Raw genomic sequence first — 23,733 nt, 5'->3', positions numbered from 1 at the left:
CGTTTCGTTTGGAAATCAAGGTTCCGGAGTCTGGAGGAAGAGCGGAGAGGAACAGAATCCCAGCTGCTTGAAGTCCAGTGTGAAGTTTCCACAGTCGGTGATGATTTGAGGTGTCATGTGATCTCCCGGTGTCGGTCCGGTGTGTTTTCTCGAGTCGAGAGTCGATGCAGCGTCTACCAGGAGGTTTTAGATACTTCATGCTTCATCTGCTGACGAGCTTTATGGAGACGCTGATTTCCTTTTCCAGCAGGACTCGGCACCTGCCCACAGTGCCAAAACTTCTAGTAACTGCTTTACTGACCGTGTGCTGATTACTGTGCTCGATCGTCCAGCCGACTCGCCTGACCCGAACCCCATAGAGAATCTACGAGAGACACCAGACCCGACGATACAGACGAGCTGAAGACCGCCATCAAAGCGACCTGGACTTCCAGAACACCTCAGCAGCGCCACACGCTGATCGCCTCCACGCCGCGCCGCACCGACGCAGTCATTCCTGCAGAAGGATTAAAACCCCGACCGAGTATCAGCGCATGAATTAACATCCTGTTCATCAGGTCCACATCTCTGTATTATAAATCCTTTACTGGAATATTCTGAGATACCGGATGTTTGACTTCCGTGAGCCGTAAGCCGCAATCATCGAGATTAAAACCAAAAAAAAATTCTCGAAATATTTCACTTCATGTGTAACGAATCGAGAATATATTAAAGTTCCACTTTTTGAAGTAAATTACGGAAAAAAAATAACTTTTCCACGATATTCAAAATATTTGAGATGCAGCTGTACAACTGAGCTAAACAGGTAAACTTTGTCAGAACGAAATCGTTTTCTTTTCTTTCACCTTGTTTTGGGGAGTCTGGTTTGTATTCCAGAAGTGACTTGTGTTCAAAGCTTAACGAGATTAATGTGCTGTGCCATCTAATCACACACATTTCATGTTACTCGAAGCTCTTTCCCAAACATATTAAAAGCCTCTGTGTTAATGACATTGAAAACCCTATAATAATAATAATAATAATAATAATAATAATAATAATAATAATAATCCTTATTGTTCTCATGACTTTGGCGAAGAAATGAGCTCACAGCATGACAGAAATCCGGGGCCAAACATGCCAAAACTACTAAAACTGGAGGAAAAACGAGTTCTTAGCTGCCTCGCTCAGTTCACTAGGTTTTAGGGACAATGAATTTGCAGTGTTATGGGAGATGTATTGCTAGAGCGCTGAGGCTAATTAAATCGAGGTGACAGATACTAGCGGCGTGTTGTTTAAATGAAGTCTGTCATGCAGTAGCTAGGGGTTTTAGAGGAATGCCTTTTAAATACCAGAGAAATCTTGCATGTATTTATTGAGAAATAAAGTACAAGCCAATGGCTAGAACTAAATTGTGAGTATAATTTTTTTAAGCTCAGCTCCAGGCGATAATGTTCTAAAACCTTTACACAGTATTCAGTGTCTTTGAACCGAACCCCGGTGCGTTCTCCGCCTCGGCACGGTTCCTTAAGCAGCTGAAAACACGCTTCGGTCTGAAAGCGACGTGGTCTCGCTCGACTTTCAGGTGAACTCCGATGGGAAAGCGATTTGACTCTGAATCGACTCACTGCAGGAAGTGAATCAAACCGAACATGTGCTTCGAGAGTCAAAGAATGAGCACTGGCTTGGCGTTCTGCATGCTAAAAAAGTGCATACACACTTTTGGTAAAGATTTTGTTTTCCATCGGTGTACTTCCAACCAATGAACGAATGAGTTTTACGAGGACACGCCCCTCAGACGTCATTTTGTTTTTTCCGTTTTGTGGTTCATTTCATTACGTGCAGTGAGAAACCAAACCACACCAGTTAAGCAAACAAAGCAAATGGGTTCATTTTGCTCTGATTCCGAGACGGCAAACAGAATAATAAACAGAATAATAATGAATAATAATAATAATAAAGTCTTCCCTAGATGAATACAGTCATATCGGCTATACTCGGTGAAATGGTGGACTTGTTTAAATCGGATTTTTTTCTGTCGAAACATTCCTTTAATCACCAGTCAATCATTGTAGGATCTTCATGGCCGATCAACATAATCATAAAACCACCAGCAGTACTTTTATATTTTAACACTGATTGCAAATACATTCAAATGCTAATCAAAATCATGTGTAGTGAACAAAAAAGTGGATGATTCATCCGAGCAACGAGTACATGCAAACAATTATTATTATTATTATTATTATTATTATTTTTTATCATGTAACCACATTTTGCAAAAACAAGTTCTGGTGATTGTGTGAATAAATCCAGAATATTTCCAGAATGTTTCGAGTACAGAGCTCCAGCGCTCAGGGGTTAGTATTTGAAATGTATTTCTGAGAAACCATTAAGATGCCTCGTGTGCAGTATTTCTTTTGTAAGATTTCTACTGGAACATTTTTGTCTAATGTTTTGCAACGTGATGTTCCAGGCACGTCATTTGATCTCACTAAGAGATGGCACAAAAAAACACCAGACATGAAGGGTTATCTCCAGTGATGAGTGATGAAGCAGAGTTACTGTTCCCACCCTGACATTCATTATTTTACTATAACACCATCTACCCATAGCGCGTTCGCCTCAAACCTCCAGGGTCGGGGGTTCGATTCCCACCGTGGCCCTGTGTGTGTGTGTGGAGTGTGCATGTTCTCCCCGTGCTGCGGGGGTTTCCTCCGGGTACTCCGGTTTCCTCCCCCAGTCCAAACACATGCACGGTAGGCTGATCGGCGTGTCTAAAGTGTCCGTAGTGTATGAATGGGTGTGTGAGTGTGTATGTGATTGTGCCCTGTGATGGCTTGGCACCCTGTCCAGGGTGTACCCCGCCTCGTGCCCCATGCTCCCTGGGATAGGTTCCAGGTTTCTCCATGACCTTGAAAAAGCATTAAGCGATATAGAAGATGGATGGATGGATGGATGATTTCCAAAATACTGAGTGAAACATTGCAGACGGAATCAATCCACCACCAACAAGGACGATGGATGAAGATGGATTTTATTACTTCACATAAAACCTGTAAAGTTTCAAAAGCATTTAAAGCATCGATCACATATTAAAATGAAAGTGTATTCCCGTTCTGTAAAACACGTAACACCTGTCACAATGCCCTTTATGCTTTAAATGCTTTTATAAACACCAGCAGCGTGTATTATAACGCACTATAACTTGTGCTTCCGGTGCTATACTACAGCCTGTGCTGTAGCGCATTATCATCTGTAAAGAACGAAACACTAGGGTGGTGTGATGAAACGGAGATACTGTTCACATATTTTCCTATAAAGAAAAATGCTCTCCTTTGACAAATGAGAACTTGTTCATTAGCCCAAAATCTCCTGTTTCTTAGAACTAGGTTTCCAGGGCTCTGTGTTTTCCTTTCATGCTCCTTCAAAGCCATATTTTCTAAGACTTTGTGAAACTGTTTCTAAAGTCAAGTTGGGAGCCAAGGGGTCACAGAAAGTCATACGTCAAAACACCTGCAGGACCGCGAACCCTTTCTGACAAAGTTCTGAGTGTAAATAGGACCCTAGGAAATTTTCAAAGAGGGAACAAGGGAACATAGGGCTGTGTCCTAAATAGAATTCAGTGAGGGAACGTGCACTAGAGCCCGGGGAGCACAGGTGCTTAGGAACTTGTTTCTTTGGAAAAAAAATAAACAAGGTACATAGGACGTTAGAAACATAGGGCTGTCTTCAAGAAAAATTTAAATCCGTCATTAAATATGAAACGTTGATAGACATCGAGCCCTAGGAACATACAGTACAACTATATACTAGAACACTTAAAGACGGGAACATACAGTGTGTCTCTAAAAACTCAGGGTCCGAAATGCTTGGGATATTTTCTTAGGAAAATGAAATGAGTGAACAGGTTTTAATGGAAGAATAGGGGTGTGTGTTTTTTTTTTTTTTTTTAGAAAATATAACTCTAGAAGCAATTTCCTAGATTATTATTTTATTATTATTTATTTTTTTATGAAGGAATACAGGGACAGAAGAACTTATGACTGCTTAGGAGGAACTTCGATACTTAGGACAGTTTCTTTGAAGAAAAAAGAAATCAGGGACTATAGGGTCCTAGAAGCATAAGGAAGTTTTCTAGAAATTTTAATAAGGGAACGGTGGAAGATAAGGCTTTGTCCTAGCTGAACATGTTCCAGGGTTGGTGGTTCGATTCCTGCCTCCGCCCTGTGTGCGTGTATGTTCTCCTCATGCTTTGACGGTTTCCTCCAAAGGCTGATTGGAATTTCCAAACTGTCCACAGTGTGTGTGTGTGTGTGTGTGATTGTGTCCTGTGATGGGTTGGCACCCTGTCCAGGGTGTCCCCCGCCTTGTGCCCCGTATCCCCTGGGCTCCAGACTCCCCACGACCCTGTGTAGGATAAGCAGTACAGAAAAAGGATGGACGGACGAGGGAACATATGATTCTAGAGGCACAGGTCTGGTTTCTAGAACATTCCTCAGGACCATAGGACAGTTTCTTTAAAAATAAGAATAAATAAATAAATCATATGGCCTGATGGATGTTTCCCGGAAGATTTGAAAAAGGGAAAAAATTGCCCTAGAAACATTTTCTTAGAAAATGTTCAATGAAGCAGTATAGGGCCTGAGGAACTTTGGACAGGAACGTAGAGTTGTAGAAGCACAAGGATGTTTTGTAGAAGATTTTAATGAGGGACCATATGGATCTAGTAACGCAAAAGAGTTTCCTAGATCGTTTAATGAAGAGAACAAAGGGAAAAGGAAAAGAGAAAAAAATGTAATGAAGGAATATATGACCCGAGGAACATTTCCTCAGAACAATTAAATGAGAGAACAGAGGATCCGAAAAGCACAGATCTGTTTTCAGGAAAAGTTCCTTAAGGGATCATATGGTCCTTAGGACACAGACCTGATTTCTAAAACATTTCAAAGAGGGAAAATCGAGCCCTTTAATACGGTCCATAACACGGTATATGTACCGTATCAGTACTAAATGGTGTTTCGTGCTCTTGTAAATATCACACCATCTCACTGCTTTATTAATTAGTATCCTTTTATTAATAAAAGCCACTAAAGTTTTAAGATTCCGCTCTGGTGTTGCTTCCTGTCTCCTGTCTTTATGGATTAATGTTTATGAGAACCTGTAAACGCAGCTAAAGCTACAGGTGGAAATTTACGATGCGACACATTCACAGGCCGTTTATATTTACAGCAGAAACACCGATCAATTATCCACATGCGTCCACAAGCCAAAAATAGATCAGTTCCTGCGTGCACATGCTCCAAAAAGCTACAGCTGGGAATTATCATGTAAATCTGCTCCTGAATGCCTCCGGTTCTGTGCACCATATGCTGCTATTCACAATAAACCTGAGTTTCTACCTCCTGCCTGTAAATAAAGGAGATCTCAGCGCATGAATTAAAAAGGGACAAATGAACAGCCACCGGTGAGATTATTATTACTTAGATGCTTGAATGCAGTCTGTAGTGATATTGCTCTTGGCTTGAGTTGCACGTACAGTGTAGGTGTAGTTGCATCTTAACTTGTGTGGTTTACTGTGAATAAGAGTCCTGGGATGAGTCTTTAGGATTACACATTCAAGTCTACAGTATCCAGGTGATTAGCTACTAAAGGCTAGCACCAAATGCTGACCAAAATGCCTAAAACCAACGCCTGATCGATAACTCTCATTGTTTGTGGACAAGGCGGATCGAAATTTCGCCAAAATTGACACAATCATCAATAATTTTACATAGATATGCAATATGAATGCAAAAGATAAGAAATTCTTACCTTGAACACCTTTAGCTGTATACGCTAGGTTTGGATGTCGAAATGGAAGCTGCTTTATATCGTAGAACAAATCTTAACCTCATAGTTCACCTCAAGATTGATCGGTGTTATTATAGGCGGTATCGTAGTGTCGCAGACAACTCTGGAGCATGAAGCAATCCCGATCGCATATCCCGTGTAAATATCTACACAAACATGGAAACGTGGATATTTCACGGTTTAGCTCTACCATTTACGACTTGATATTGGAGACAATATCACTTTTTTTTTTTTTACTTTCCAGCTATCGGATCAAACGGCGAAGCTGATTCGCTGAAGGGTAAACGGTTCTGGATGTAAAAGACGGATCCGTGGTTACTTTTGCTTCACGCCAGTTTTATCTAGGAGAACGTTGAGCGAGTCAGTCGATCGACATTAAATATCCTTCGATGTGTTGTAGACCAGGGGCGTCCAACCTTATCCGGAAAGGGCCGGTGTGAGTACAGGTTTTCATTCCAACCAATCAGGAGCCACACCCGATTCCACCCGTTTAATCAGTTGATCTCGGCTTTCAATAGACTCGGGTGTGGCTTCTGATTGGTTGGAATGAAACCCTGCACCCACACCGGCCCTTTCCGGATAAGATCGGACGCCCCCTGTTATAGACGGTTTATTATGATGTGCAGTATCATATGGAATGAACTGTTGTACACAATAAGCTTTTACACTGACCTGGTTGCCTATAATTCTCTCTGCCTGCTAGGATGTTCTGGCTAGCAAGGTTGACAGCTCTGTTATTTAATCAGCCCGCACTCTTACCACTCTTCTAGTCAACATTTCCCTTCTTAATGAGCTCCCAGTGAAAACAGGACAGATTTACTGGGACTTAAAGCAGCTAAATTAGAGACTCTTTTCCCTAGCATCCATCATTTCGTGATTAGATTAGAAGTGTTTAAAAATTCTCTGCATACACACACACACACACACACACACACGAAGATGAGTAAACAAAACATGCCGCACAGCTGATGCGATTCCGAGATTTAAGCGGCTCCTTTGCGGAAAATGCCCGAATAATGCACCGCAAGACGATTTTCCATTGAAGATAATATTTTGAAGTTTGCCGCTACATTAGGGATTGAACTGAATATATCAGATCAGGTTGAAATGAAGATACTCGTATGTTTATATTATGGGAAAACGAAATATGGTCCAAAATCTCGCACAGATAAAATGTAAATCCGTGGATATAGAAACAGACAGTGACGTTGCGTTACCTAGACGACACACAATGTGCGCTAGTTGTAGGATGCTAACTCTGCTATGAACTGAACTGCTAACCCTGAACTGGCGAGCATGAATGGAGAGATGTCATTTACCATGGCGGAAAGCCAGGACGCTGCATCAGAGTATCTCCCAAGAAGGAAAAATCGGGTCGAGATGAAAGATTACTAACGTAAGATGGGAGGAAGGGGGCGTGGTTTTTGAGGAGTCAATTCAAAACACCTATGCGACTGTCAATCATTCTATGTCCATTGGCTCACGTTAGCATATTTTTTATATATATGATAACGTGAATACGTGTACAAGCATGCCATGATGATAAACTCAGAGTTCCTATAAAAAAAATGCATAAAGGTTGGCAGGTCTTATCGTATCGTTGTCTCGTACTCCCATCTTCACTCGTTTTTCTCCTTTATGGGCGTTCTACGCTATAGCAGTGTACTATTTCTCTTCTGATAATAGTGTAACCTTGTATCCTGTGACTGTGGCTAATCGCTATAGCACGTGGCAGGTGATGAGCATATGGCAGGTAATGCCTCCATCACTGCAGTAATCATCATTCAGCTCTTTCTAGAGGAATCCATCTCCTTTAATGATGAATATATCAAAAATACCTATACATAACTCCTGTATCTATAAAACGGCACACCGAGGGCAATCCATCATGGCCGGTACATGTAACGTGATATCCTCAGACTGAATGCAATGCAGAGCAAATCCGATTCTCCCACAATGCCTGTGTGCTGAGACGGTTCTCGCACATGCCTCAAAATATAGACAGGATTACAGAAACATTTATGACAAGGGTTCAGTCTCATTTGCTTTGGGGCTAACTGAAATGCGATCCAGGTCAGAGATTTGACGTCAGTCGCTCTGATCTACAGAGAGCTCGCGTTCACCTCTGCCATCTTCCGAGCAGACTCGTCTCATCCCATCAGTCCCTGAACGCCTCCTCTCGGCTTTTGTCTGGCCAAAAAGTGTTTCTTTTGTGCTCTAAATTGTGACGAGTCCTCAAGGACACCTCAAATACATATCCAGGAATGATTTCCCAGCGCCAAAACAATCCGTTCACTATAAACCAGAGGTTCTGGACATTTTCCTCTTACACTGGGAAATACATATTGATTTATTTCATTCAAATATAGAACTACTCCGAGCTATGTCTTCGGTCTGTTAATCAGACGAGAGCGAGCGAAGACCGTGTGGAAGTCTGTGAAAACGCTTCTCGTTCTCAGTTCTCATTAACCCAGTCATGTCTGACGTTCCAGCGAGAGAATATGATTCACTGCTAGCTAGTTTTTGAAAAACCTTTGGGAACACAAACAGGAAGTGGTCATGGATCTACTGTACAAAGGGGCATCTTTTTTTTTTTATTTGTAAGATAATCAAAAAAAATTGACACGAGGGAATTAAATAGTCCAGAACAATAATAATATATTTTTTTAAATGTCCAGGGCACTCGCTCAGTAATAATTCTTTAAGTTTGAAATCTGTTTCAGGACATTCACACTCCATAAATCCGTACTTAAGCTGCCGGGAGTAGGTTTGATTTCCTACAGAGAAATACGCCGCTAATCCTTCCTCAGATTGGCCATCATCTTAACAACGATAAGATGGTAAATGAGGTCCCTCGACCTCTTGGAAAAAGGCTCCAAAGCTCTAAATGATCGAATCACAGTTTTGATTCTGAGCTGATTAAAGTCAATGGATGACTACAGGAAACAAAAAGCATCAAACAGCAGTTTGATCAATCCTGACTCGGGGTTAACCGAGTGTTAAGCTGACGTTTTTGTTATACATGGTTTTCTTTAAACATACGGACCAGTTTCCTGATTGCTTACACCGCGTGTGCAGTCATGCAGACTGTTTGTAATGCTGGACGGTAAGTCGCTGTAAAAGGTGCACAACCTCTATTTGCGATTTCTTGAGCGCTTTCTTCTCTCCGACTTCAGGATTTCTCTCTATGGAAATGGACTGCATTTGCAATCTGAGCAGCTCGAGCTAGCACACACTCGACACGCGGCCCGTATTCTGACGACGCGTCCGTCGATGCCGTTTTCTGACTGTGCACGAGTATGACTATGGGTTTTTTTGGTACTCAGTAACGGCAAACATTCCTTATATTCTTTATATCTTATATATAATTTTTTACTTGCTGCGTAGGAAGATGCTATAGTGTCTCCTCTTGATGTTTTCACCTCACACCTCCAGGGTCGGGGGTTCGATTCCCGTCGCTGCCCAGCATGTTCTCTCCGTGTTGTGGGTTTTCCTCGGGTACTCCGGTTTCCTCCCCCAGTCCAAAGACACGCATGATAAGCTGATCGGCGTGGTAGTGTATGAAAGGGTGTGTGAGTGTGTATGTGATTGTGCCCGGTCCAGGGTGTACCCCACCTTGTGCCCCATGCTCCCTGGGAAAGGCTCCAGGTTCCCCGTGACCCTGTAGGATAAGCGCTATAGGAAAAGGATGGATGGAATAATTGTGAACTACATCCGGATCATAGTTGCAAAATGTTCCTCCGGCTGTTTCTTTTCACTAACACTTACTTCTCCAGCCTTTTGTCGCCCCGTCCCAACTTTCTGGACACGCGTCGCAGCCGTCACATACAAAACGACCTTATTTTTTTTTCTTAAAATTGTACATTTACTCAGTTTAAACATTTGATATGTTTTCTACGTTCTATTCTGAATAACACACGGGGTTTATGAGCTTTGCAAATCATCGCATTCTGTTTTTTATTTACATTTTACACGGCGCCCCAACTTTTTTGGTATGGGGTCGTAGATTTAAAACATGCAATCGCTTGAACCAGCGGAAGGGCGAGAACGGTTACGGAAAATCGTTTCGTCTCGATGGTATCGCTCGAGGTTTTAAGGTTAATATGGCTCAGGAGAGAACAAAGAAATGTGGTTTCAATTCTGAGCTTAAATGAAATTACTTATTTCCAAGTACTTTAAGAACCTTGGGTCAATTTAAATATGCTCAGAAACAATAGCTGCTTTTTGAGAGCAGGCCCAAGAAACACCCAATTATTTTACAATATTCCAGAGATGATATGAATCCTCTCTCGGCTCACCTAAAATTAATGACTTGTGGGTAAAAGTGCCTCAGTAGGGAACATTAGCTCCAATAATGGAGGAGAAATGATACACCAGTCATGAAAATATATTTTTCCACTAAAGTTAAATTGTTAGATCATGACTTTTTGGAATGCATATACAAACAGGTAGCAAATTATAAGTAAAAAAAAAAAAAAACACAGGTTCTTTTACAGTATGCTGTAGGGGGCGTTTATTATTATTATTATTATTTATTTATGGCATTCTCTGGGTCCACTCATCCACCTAGAGAGAAATATCTGCAAATCAAGCCAAAGTTATTTTCCGATTATCCTACAATGACACTTTTCTATTCTGATGGGCGTGGTCTCTTCCAGGACGACCCCGCCCCCTGCCACGAGCTAAACCGGTCAGATCTGCCATTGGATTTATTGAATCAACTCAGGAAACTAAATCGAGCATCCCATCACTACACGTGTGTCCCTTGATGGCTCCGCCCATTTCACACTTAATTTCCCAGCAGTTCTACCTTACAGTCTGGGTTTTAATTGTGCCCCACATGTTTTTAAATACCCCGGTGTGAACACACTACTCATACTACAACATCTGTAGTTTGGGAACTACAGGAGGAAATACCTTTTTGTTAATACCTTTGTCTCAATGAATCATGCTCAGCCTGAGTACTCCTCTGAGATCGTCTCAAATTTAGTTAGATCGGTTAGATTAAGTGTCGAGTATAGAAAAACCCAACGCAGTTAGGAGAGAGTTGCTGTGATATATATTTATATCCATAGACGTACTGTATATAAATCTGTTTCGGTATTAGTGTTTTGACCGAGCTTCAGCTGTCATCTTTGTCCCAATTGATTTTGGAATGGAAATATTTTCAGGGTTTATGAAGTGCACAAAATGTTGACGGCGCCCACACACATTCTTATATTCATTCCTCTTCAGTAACCGCACTATGCTTATCACGCACAAAGTCACATCATAAAACCAGATTTAAACTCAATAAGCTAACGCTACTCTACTAAAAATGTCCATGGGAAAAGTGTCCTCGTGAATCCATAGGTTAACCGAAGAAGTCCATGGATCACGCCATGCTGATGTCATCCGTTTCGGATGTCCTACCTCTGGATGGAGCTCTCATCGACTCCAATCCCAGATCGCCGGGACTACGGCAGCTTCTAAGGCCAAACAGACTTCATATAAATCCATAATGAACTTTTTCACACTATCCGTCGTGACCCAGATGAGGACGGGTTCCCTTCCGAGTCGGGTTCCTCTCAAGATTTCTTCCTCTTAACATCTTAGGGAGTTTTTCCTCTCCACCGTCTCCACCGGCTCGCTCAATTGGGATAAATTCGCACTTTTAATATCTGTATACCGTGTTGATATTTCTGTAAAGCTGCTTTGAGACAACGTCTACTGTAAAAAGTGCTATACAAATAAAATTGAATTGAATTGAATGTCTAACCCGCATTAGTGATTTCATGGGAAAACATGATATATATATAGATATATATATATATATATATATATATATATATATATATATATATATATATATATATATATATATATATATATATATATATATCGGAACACCATGGAAATTCACTGCCTTTAGAAAGTTGCAATCTGATTGGGTCTCCACACTTTCGTGTAAATATACTTCCATGGACTGTTTCTCGTTGAAGGTTGTGACACATTGTGACCCAGTAGCCATTTGGGAGCAGGATATAGTCCCTGGACTCACAAAAACTCACAGATTCCTGTCTTTTAAAGCCATTAAATAGTTTTCTAAATACGTTGAGGTGTGAAATGAAGATATAAAAAAAAATAATCTGTGTATAACTGTGTATCTGTGTATATACTACAGTATAGTTATATAATTAGCTCTTTTTTTTCTAATTCATTAATTAAATCCAGTTGGGTTTTGAGTTAACAATAACATACTATTTACTCCTTTTAACACGGGCCAGTTCATATTTTAATTCCACTTAAATATCCACCGGAAATTTCTACTGAGAATCCCATGGAACCGCAGACATCATAAATACTGAGGCAATGCCGCATTCTTCAGCCCTTCCGTGTCCCATGTGGTTTGGACACGCATTAAAGTGAACCATTGTTCATCCTTACTTTAAGAGCTTCTGTTCTCTCAGTCTGTCGCACAGGTACTGCACTGTGCTGCTCAATCCATCAGCACACTTTCCATGGCCACATCTGTAGATGTTCTCCGAGGAGACAAGGTGTTTCACTAGAATGGCCTTTTAATAATAAATAACCATACAGCACCACCCATTTTCTATTTTCAGTTCGACTGCTGCTTTCTGGAGCTTTTCTTTTTTTTTTTTTTTTAATTAATATTTATTACAATGCTTTAAGTTCTATATAATACTGTATGTAAGTAATAACCCACTCTGTGTCGTGTTGTTCTAGGAAAATGATCAGTGTCAGCGTGGTATGATGAAGCAGAGTTACTGTCACCGACCTGAAGTTGATTATTTTCTTATAACAAGAAGAGTTTTTTTTTTTTTTTATTATACTTATTTTGAAAATGATTAAGTTAAGCATTAAAAATAATAATAATAATTATTATTATTATTATTACTGAACAACTGTCACGGTTCAGATGGTTGAGCCAGAAGCAGATGCAGACGCAGATGCAGATGCAGATGCAGATAATGACATTTATTTAAAGAAACGTACTAAGAAACAAAGACACTATGAAAACTTGACTAAACACACTGTGGCAAGAAACAAACATCGAGACATGAACAACGGGAGTCTAAGACAACGAAAGACAAGCTAATAGTGCAGACAAGGACTATATATACCCATGAGTGCTCATTAACCAAAACGTGAATCAGGTGCAGGTGGTCATGTGACATGTAGTGCAGTGCAGTGGCTGATGGGAAGTGGAGTCCAGAGCTTCCTAATACGTGACAACAACACATTGTTTTTTTTTTGTTGTTTTTTTTATCCATTTATTGTCACATTTAATGTTGTGGAATGTCAGCAAAAGAAGTTAGTTCCTGGAATACTTACAGCTGTTATAAAGTGCTGACACTGGAGACTTCTTCCATAAATTTGAAATAAATGTAAATGTTATATGCCCTTGCAGAAAACTTCACCATATGAACAATTACACACATTTTTCATATCATATTATATTATATTATATTATATTATATTATATTATATTATATTATATTATATTATATCCCAGCCTATTCCAGGGAACTCGGGGCAGAAGGCAGTGGACGCCCTGGGGACACCCTGGACGGGGTGCTAACCCATCACGCCAAGCAGCCTACAGCTCATGTCTTTGGACTGGTAGAGGAAATTGGAGTACCCAGAGGAAATCCCCAAAGCACAAGTACAACTATATTATATTTTATATTATATTATATTATATTGTAATATATGATATATATCTTTCCTTCCTATTTGTCTTCCAAAGCGAAACCTGATTAAACCAAGGAGGAAGAATAATTACACCCGGGTTAATCTGTGAAGTGAGCGTGCTGCACAGGATTGGCCGTTGGTGTTGTGCCTCAGAGCTGGTCTTCACTGATTTGCATGGTGTGAGATGAAATGGATGATTCGTGCAGCCTCATTCCCCATCTCTCAGCACTATTCTCCCGCTCAGGCGGCTTTTTATCTCTGCTGCTGCTGCTTTTGTAATGACGCTCATAAATTCCACAAAACAAAAGCTTTGCTCCAGCCGCATTTTAACTCACGTCCGGGCGACGTGATATATCGCCCCGTGGGACGGGATGGGTGGAGGGCCACGTCTGGTGCCTCATATGAATATACGTGCATTTATGGATAGAACCTGCATGTTGATTATTTAGATATATAGGAATATAGGAATATTTAAGGTCTTTGGAAGTAGTATGAATGACATGAGAACTGAAGCTTCATAAAGCTTTTATAGATTCACAGCACAATCGTACAGCCGTAAGCCTATCGAAGGATCATATATGTGATGTGAATGTTTGTCTTATAGTTTATTTCATTTAAAACACACTTAACAGACACATTTGTCATCCAGGAGCCATTAATGAATCCTCTGAGAACCCCCGGAGTCATTATTTCTTTTCTCATTTTTCCCCTCTTTCGGAGGACAATGGGAATTTGTACTTTGTTAGCAATATATATTGGGGTTCTTTTTTTGTTTGTTTGTTTGTTTATTTGTTTGTTTGTTTTTTTCTGCTATAAAAGCCATTCATAAGATAGGGAGTGCGGTGGGGTGAGAGATTAAAAATGGAGAAGAAAATAAAGCAGAACAATTTTTTAAATTAAAAAATAATAATTAAAAAAAAAAAAAAAAGTAAGGGGAGAGAAATGAGAAAGAAAATATTTATGCGCACATACTGTACGTGCATGTCGAGATGAGTTACAAAGAGATGAATGTGAATCATTTTGGTAACATTTTTTCAGGGGGATAACAAAGAAAAAAAAAAAGATTTAAAAAAAAAAAATAAAAAGATAAATAATTTAGAATAAAAGCAGAAGATGTTCACTTGAAGGAAAAAATAAAGTTGAGAGAAATGAGAAAGAAAAGGTGAAGGAGATCATGAATTTTAAAAAATATATATATTATTAAAGACATTAAAAATGAAACCGGGGGGTCACGGTGGGGGGCATAAATAAATAAAAAAAAAACAATAAAAACAGTGTATTTTTTCATTAAAAATCCTAATAAAAAGTGTAATAAAAATGAAAATATTCTGCATATGTGCATGTTAGATATAACTGAATAAAATATTTTAAAATATTTTTTTAATTGTTTTTTTAAAAAAAACAAAAAAACAAAAAAAAACAGCTACAAGTACAGATACGAATTGCAGGCGCACTGTTACTTTTTTGGAACGGATTTCAATAAGATATGAAGATCTGAAGACCACGCCCACCAACTAATCAAACCCAGCTTGTAGCAAAACAGGAACGGATACACTGAGGGGGAAAAAAATACAAAGAGAGGAAAACAATGCAATGAGGAGAAAATATAAGGAGTTGATTATTATTTCAGTAGCACACTTGCTCTATAATCGTCCCGGTTCCGGTGTCTAATCTATTCCCTGTCCGTGTGGTATAGAGACAGTGCAGTCCTTTGGGAGCGTTTGACTCTAATTGCTCACGTTTGTCCGGACATAATAAAGAAGACAAAAAAAACATGGCGTGACAGACCGAAGCATCAAGCGCTAATGAGCTCATCAGATAACTGAAGTTAGTGCTGACATGACAGGATGCAGCGTCATGAATTATTCAGCTCGTATCTACAGAGCACGGACGGAGAAGTATAGTTACAGAATATTTGACATTGTATGGGAACCTCGCAGTTAGGCCAAATTTCCAAGGGCTCAGTGAGCACCTCATGAATAAAACTTTTACTGTTTCATGTAAAAAATGCGGAGTACATTTCCGACAAGCTGCCAGTTTGATTTAAGGACAACATTTCTTCTTTTTTTTTTGGATTGTGAAGGGAGGAAAAAAAAAAAAACCCACGAAGCTAGATCAATCCTCGGTGAGCTGAGGGCATTATGCAGGTTTCCTCTTTCCTGCCATCATTAAAAGTGGTTAATTGGTATTCCGTTGCATTATTCCTTATCTCCCCTGGACGTTAGTGAATCCATAAATTTGAATACTTTCCACTGCATTAATGAGCTCTATACAATCTCATGCATCTGACCTGCCCGATCTGCATGCGGCGTGGTCTTGTGTCTGGTCTCAGTCAAGAGATTACATCCGCATACGTCTTTGCTGATTAGAAAAAAAATTTAAAAGATTCTTTGACTGCAGTCGCCGAACATCACAGGGGTTTTAGCGTGAGTGTTAGGAATGCGAATGTGAGAAAGCAGCCGTCGCTCTCCTGACCCCGATGCCATTTCGTTCAAGAAGAAAAGCAGGATTTTAGAACTTGAGGAGAACTTCGTACAGTATCGCTACTGTAAGCCGAGGGTGAAGGTGATGGACTGGCCGAGCATGTCTCCAGACCTAAACCCTATTGAGCATCTGTGGGGCATCCTCAAACGGAAGGTGGAGGAACACAAGGTCTCGAACATCCACCAGCTCCGTGATGTCGTCATGGAGGAGTGGAAGAGGACTCCAGTGGAACCTGTGAAGCTCTGGTGAACTCCGTGCCCAAGAGGGTTAAGGCAGTGCTGGAAAATAATGGTGGCCACACAAAATATTCACACTTTGGGCCCAGTTTGGACATTTTCACTTAGGGGTGTACTCACTTTTGTTGCCAGCGGTTCAGACATGGCTGTGTGTTGAGTTATTTTGAGGGGACGGCAAATTTACACTGTTTCACAGTGTCATTTCTTCAGTGTCGTCACATGAAAAGATATCATCAAATATTTACACAAATGTGAGGGGTGTACTCACTTTCGTGAGATACTGTACTAAGGCATTCATTTGTCATGGTTGTGCCTGAGTCAGAGATATTACAGCACGGTTTTGTTTCACACGACTAAAACGATCGCTGCTCAGAATGTTCCTTGTTTTGTAGGCTGACTCAGTTGCTTTGGCTACATCACAGCTTGGTGTTTGTTCTGGAAATAAAACAAGCTGGTCGATGAGCTGCATTTGGAGTGGAAGTGAAAGTCGGCGTGATAGACGATGCCACTCAGGTGCTGGATTTGCCTCTTCATCCCCCTCCTCTACTGAGGGAAGAGTTCAAGAGGACGTTGCACAGGTGTGTACCGTTGTACATGCATGAAAGGGGTGTAACACAAAGCCACTATCTTTATCCCAAATATCCGTAACTTCTGAACTACCGCTATTACCCTGGAAAACCCCAGGTACAACCTGGGCATTTTACCGAGTCTTTCTTTGGCCCACAAGCTTCCTACATGACCGATTGCGTCATTATGAAGCCTTCTAAACTCCAACAGATGCCTGGTGAAACTTTCTAAAAAGAAACAATGAGGACGGCTTCCCTTCTGAGTCCGGTTCCTCTCGAGGTTTCTTCCTCGTATCGTCTCAGGGAGTTTTTCCTCACCACCGTCTCCACCGTCTCGCCCAATAGTGATAAACTCACACGCTTAAAATCTCCATCCTGTCTTTATACGTTTCTGTAAAGCTGCTCTGAGACACGATGTCCACTGTTAAAAGCGCTACACGAATCAAACGGAATTGAATTGAACTGAATACCTCGTATTTGTACTTCAGATTTCCATTATTACTGTATGCCTATAATGCATGGAACATGGCATGCGTTTGTGTAGGATGTGATGTGCACTGGTATGTATGAGCACATGTAACAGGGTGCATAGTATGGAATATGGCATGCATGTGATGTTGCATGTCTTGGTGCCTTTTACATACGTAGTATGCACTGGAGTACTGTGTATTTCATGTGTCATGGCACGTGCATTAGGCAGAGCGATGTATGTATCAGTGTATATTACATGAACTGTAGTAGAAAAAGGATTAATGTATCATGTGCATGAGTTTGGGATGGAATATGACATGCATTCAGTGTGTACTGCGTGGTCTACGATATGCATTAGATGCATTATAGGCATACCATGCAATACACACCAAACGCATGCCATGTCAGATTCGATATGTTTTTGTTTATGATATGCACTGGTGTGTATTACATTGTGCATTGCACGGGATATGATACGTGTTGTTGTATATTGTGTGGGAAATGAGATTATGTGGGTGTGTGTTATATGGCATGGAATATACAGGAAGGACACCTAGCAAGCGGAGAAGAAATTGGTAGTCAGGTCTTACACATACAAAAAAATGTCCCAGATATGTGTCCCAAATCTGCTACATATCACCTCTCTCTCTCTCTCTCGCTCTCTCTCTCTCTCGCTCTCTCGCCTTCTGTTTTCTTTCTCTTCCCTTTTTTTTTTTTTTTTTTTAATTCCAGTCTGTTATTGCCCACATACCTTTTTTTTTTATTTATTTATTTTTTTTTTTTTTTACACTGTACGCGTAGCAAAGAGGATTAACCGAGCTCACTGGATTACTGTACCTAATTCATAAAGTCTTGCTTTACAATCAGACATGAAAAATAACATCTTTTATTTTTGTTGAGTAGCATGAATACCCGTATTCTAAACTAATTACACAGTTTGGACTGGAGCCAGTCCCTTCCAGCTGAACCCGAAAGCTGTTTGGATGGTGCGGTGGAATAATACACAGGACTAATCCCGAGAGGGTTATAAACACACATCCGTGTGCTGACATGTCTGCTTTCTAATAAGCCCACTGCTATCTGGCCTAATGGAAAAAAAAAAAAAAAAAGCTTTGAGCCAAGGCTCATATAAAACCATTCTTCATCATTCTCTTTGAACTATAATAGAGCTTGTCTCTGCTCGGGGTGAGCTCACAGCCAGTCCCTTTGTACTCTCTCTATCAGCTCGTATGTGTGCGTGTCAGCGTGATTGCAGACCCTATGAAATAACAAGGGCTTTTATTTTATTTCAGATATGCAACCACAGAGAGATTTTAGAACCAAACAGCTATGCCTGGCGATCTAATTACACCGCCAATTAAAGCGTGCATGGGTGCGTAATGCGTGCCATCGACGCCTACGTGAAAAACGTATAGTGATAACGTGAGCGTCTGAAGAAGCGAAGATAATTAGGATAGGCCGACTCGCGCTATCGTTGTACACACTCCCTACCGATTTATTTGGCATTCTTTGTTAAAAAGTCGTTAAAGTCAAAAGAACGAAGGACACATGATACCCGGAGTCTCGTTTATCAAAGCGTGCGTAAAAAAAAATAATAAGTAGGACAATTGTTGCGTAAGAGCGTATTTAGCGAACGTGCGTACACACCGCCGTACACACTGATAACTCCGGCACGTGCTAAATCGATGTGCTTTGGTACGGCCACACGTTGATGTGCGTTTGTATGCTTTTTGTATGGAGAGATCGGAAGGGGGGTGCGAATTGTTTTCAAGAAGAAATCAGAGACAGGGCTTCAGTTGTGGACTCGGTGTATTTTATTGCTTTTCAGATAGAATGTGTATACATGAAAAACCCCGCGTTCCCGCTCCGTCTGGATTTTCTTTTTGCTGGGGAGAGGCGGAGCTTAGCCTGGCTTTTATCTAGCGGTCGGTGCAGACCAGTGTCGCCAACTTAGCGACTTTTCAGACCCCTTTAATGAGTTTTTTTGCATCAAAAAGCACCTAGCGAAAACTCTAGCGACTTTTTGGACAAACTTTCGCGACTTTCCAAATGTCTCCGGTACTGTCCTGCGAGCGCGAGGTCTCGCTTTCCCGCTGCGCTCTCACCTCTCTCTGCGTCCGCTCTGTTCAGCGAGGGGCCGAGAGCCGGAGATTTAACAGCGTCGCGGATAACGAGACGCGCCCTTCGTCCCAGTTTCCATCATTCACGTGCGGATGTTTTTAGAACGCGAGACGAATAGAATGCGACATGTTTTACATGTAGAATAGTCCACTGTGTTACGGATGTTCAGAGGAGTTCTAGTGCTCAGAAACGTCTTATAAACATTCATGTCCCATACCTGTCCGTTATATAGTTTTATAAAAGTCATAAAAGTTCTTTTAAAAAATCTTAAAAGTTATGAAAAGTCATTCAAAAAAGTACAAAAGCAAAAAAAAATAAAAAATCTATCTATCTATCAAAAACAGATTATAGATTAGGTCATTACACCTGGTCTCCTCCAATAAGAAGGGGGGGGGGGGTGGTGGTGAGGGAGGGGGCGTGCCACTTGATAAAAAAGGCTTCAGGGGAGAGGGGGTGGGGCTTTAGTTATAAAAGGTTGAGAACCTCTGGTCTAAGGAGATCTTCCCTTAAAATGAAGTAAAGATACTTTTGCATGGAGTAGAGCAAAACAAAAAATGGTTTATTAGAGTAGTTTGTCTAATAAATAAGTAAACAAATAGATACACACAGTTTATAGGAGTATATATGTGCATTATAGTTACCCAATCACATGATTACATTTAGAAATTCTGCGAACGCATAAAAATTCGTATTTCTTGCTCTTTTCCGCCGCTGGCTTCAGAGACGTAACGTATTAAAGTGTGAGCGATATGAATGAAGGTACGCCGTGTCGTTATTCAACTCCTAGTTGGTTGGGAAATGCCAGTCTGGTCTCCAATTTGTCTTTGAAATGTACTCATAGCTTAACACATGTTCTCTCTGCAAAGCTGCATGAGCCAAATCTTCAAACCAGGCGTAATCTGTAACCGTTCCTTTCTATACGGCTTTTATTTACATTCCATCCGTTTCACCTGTCTGCGTCTCGTGAGCACCCCAGTGATTACTCTGATTAATTAAACATCGCTATGATGGACAGTACGCCACGTGGAAGCTCAGCACAGTCGGTTTAGCTGCTGTTGCACTTCCCTACCACGAACGGTTCTCGCATGCTCAGGAGTGTGCAGAAATATACGCACGTCCTTACGCATAAGCAAAGCTCGACGACTCCCATTTAACGCGCAGAGGCACGCGCGTGTACGGTTAGCGCACGACGAGGCCAGATTTAACGGTCATCGTCAGAAATTCCACACGCCAATCGATCAAGAAACAAACAGACAAATCCATGCATGAATACAAACGCAGATGATATGCAGAGGTGTTGTTGTGTTTACAGTTTCCTGTCAGAAATTCTGCGCAATTAATAAACAAATTGCTACAGGAAAGAACCGTACACATTGTAATAAGAAAGAAGAAGAAGAAGAAGAAGAAGAAGAAGAGCAATAACACCAGGAGTGAAATTCATGTTTAATCATTATTGTCCGAAATTCTGCACAAGTTAAAAAGAAAAAGCAATACGAGCATGATAAATTATACAGGGAGTGCAGGTCATGTTTAAACATCACTGTGAATAATTCAGAAATTCTACATAAGTTGAAAGAAAAATGTGCAAGTCACATTTGACCATCTCTGTCGGAAAGTCTGAGTGAACAAAAGAAAACCAAAAAATCAATAATAAAAAAAAAAAAATACAAATTTTTTTTTAGAATTTCATCTAGTCCTGAACAATCTACGGAGGCAGCACCTGTAACAAACGAACAACACAATCTTTCCACCCTGAAAGGCCGTGACTTCTCTCTGCATTTCTTAGAAGCAGGGAAATATCAAGGAGAATCTCATCTACCGTACTTCACCTTCAATTTCTCTCTCAGCCGTAAAGTCGCGGTGTGATCGGCCGCACCGTTTCACCGCGGAGTCATTAGGCGGCCAAATGAAGAGTGCGCCACATGAAGAGCACTACGGGCACCTGGAGAAAACCCTGCCAGAGAGAAGTGGAGGGTGAGTAAAGCAGATCCATGAGAGAGAGGAAAAAAAACAACAGCTCAAAGCACTGCAGTCTGCAAGACACGGGCCTTCTGAGTCAGTGCACTTAACCTGCTGTGAATATTCACACAGGTTGATTTGTGAAATACAGAGAGAGAGAGAGAGAGAGAGAGAGAGAGAGAGAGAGAGAGAGGCACTTTGTGTTCTATACGGGTTTAATGTCTTGCTTCATTTAATGGATGCAGTAAATTGCCATTTCCATTGTTCGACGTCCATAATGTGAACACTCTACAGTCAGGTATGGCTATATGTACCTGTCTGCTGAATGCATGCAAGAAACGAACACTAAAATCTAAATACATTATTAAATCATGGACATAAATACATAAAAGATATCCAATAGATGTGTATTTCTTTTTAGAAATGTCAAAATAGGTTTCATTTGGCAGTGTGTTCACTGTGAATGGGGTGTGGCCTATGTGTATATCAGTGAAGTGGGTGTGGCCTCTGTGTATATCAGTGAAGGAGGTGTGGCCTATGTGTATATCAGTGAAGGAGGTGTGACCTCTGTGAATATCAGTGAAGGAGGTGTGACCTCTGTGTATATCAGTGAAGTGGGTTTGGCCTCTGTGTATATCAGTGAAGGAGGTGTGACCTCTGTGTATATCAATGAAGTGGGTGTGGCCTCTGTGTATATCAGTGAAAGAGGTGTGGCCTCTGTGTATATCAGTGAAAGAGGTGTGGCCTCTGAATATCAGTGAAGGAGGTGTGGCCTATGTGAATATCAGCGAAGGAGGTGTGACCTCTGTGTATATCAGTGAAGGAGGTGTGGCCTATGTGTATATCAGTGAAGGAGGTGTGGCCTATGTGTATATCAGTGAAGGAGGTGTGGCCTATGTGTATATCAGTGAAGGAGGTGTGGGCTCTGTGAATATCAGTGAAGGAGGTGTGACCTCTGTGAATATCAGTGAAGGAGGTGTGACCACTGTGTATATCAGTGAAGGAGGTGTGACCACTGTGAATATCAGTGAAGGAGGTGTGACCACTGTGTATATCAGTGAAGGAGGTGTGACCACTGTGAATATCAGTGAAGGAGGTGTGACCACTGTGAATATCAGTGAAGGAGGTGTGGCCTATGTGTATATCAGTGAAGGAGGTGTGACCTCTGTATGTGTCAGTCTTAGTGAAGGAGGCGTGGCGTTTGTGTACTTTAGTCTCAGTGATGCAGTCACTGTATGAGTCCCAGTGAAGTGTGGTCTTTATATATAGTTGTGGCCCAATGAAGGAGGTACTCCTATCTCTCTCAGTTACGAAAGCGTGAAGGAGCTGTCGCCTTTCTGCATGTCAGTCCAAATAAAGGAGGCATGGCCTGAGTGCCTCTGTGCTTGTCAGTCCAAGTGATGGAGGTGTGGCCATAGTGTACGTCAGTACCAGTGAAGTAGGTGTGGCCTCTATACATTCACCAGTCATTTTCTATAAAAGTGTTTATCATTAAATAAGCAGATGCCTTCTCTTGTTTGAGTGGTAAAGTTACAGAATGGATAGAGTCTGTTGATGGAGCGGAAAGACAACTCATTCCACAGTAAATCCTAATCCCCGGAATATCTTAGTTGAAGACTAGATTTAAGTGATAGGAATAACATAACAGACGTTATGTGTTTACTGTGTGAACCAGCGCAGTGAGTTATTTTCTGCTACGTCTCGTCCTCACTATGAGGAGCATTTTGGTATCTCTGTCCCAATACCATCATTCTTCTCCCCATCACCCATCTGCCGGTTGTCCCGGGGGAACACACAGGCGGTCCGTAACGCACGATGCTGGATGTGGATGTGCTTATCCCAGCAAAATTCACGCCGCATGACAACTGGCGAAGTTCGACATTCAGAACGCGAAAGCATCGCAAAACAGGAAGAAGAACACAATCCGTGCACTGACACGGCCGACCTCGGTTACAAGGAGTGAAGCAGGAGTATCAGAGCAACATAAAATCTAACAAGAGTCTCACCTGTGTGTAAGTACAGATTTAAAATGCGGGTCGGGTGATTCCGCTCCCAGCTCTGTTCCCCAGCCTCCGGCTACACACGCTCTATCCATTAGCACTGCCATGTCGTACTCGTGCCATGTCAGCTCTTTGCGGTCCCTGTGAACGCTGTGTGTGTTTCAGAACTTCAACAGATTCAACCCTGACCTTCAAGGCCACACTCTTCTGTTTTTATTTCCCAGCAGACTGAGCTCCTGTCAACCACTCCCGCGCCGTATCCCGAGGCCATTCCGCAGAACTATCCGGAAATAAACCTGCCACGTTCCACAGTGAAATCCAGAGAAAACAATAAACAGCAATTTATCGCAGAGCTGTGTGTTTTTTCTC

Source organism: Ictalurus punctatus, chromosome 8, assembly GCF_001660625.3.
Source record: "Ictalurus punctatus breed USDA103 chromosome 8, Coco_2.0, whole genome shotgun sequence".
Taxonomy (NCBI): domain Eukaryota; kingdom Metazoa; phylum Chordata; class Actinopteri; order Siluriformes; family Ictaluridae; genus Ictalurus; species Ictalurus punctatus.
The sequence above is the reverse complement of the archived record's forward strand: the minus strand, read 5'-3'. Positions refer to the sequence as shown.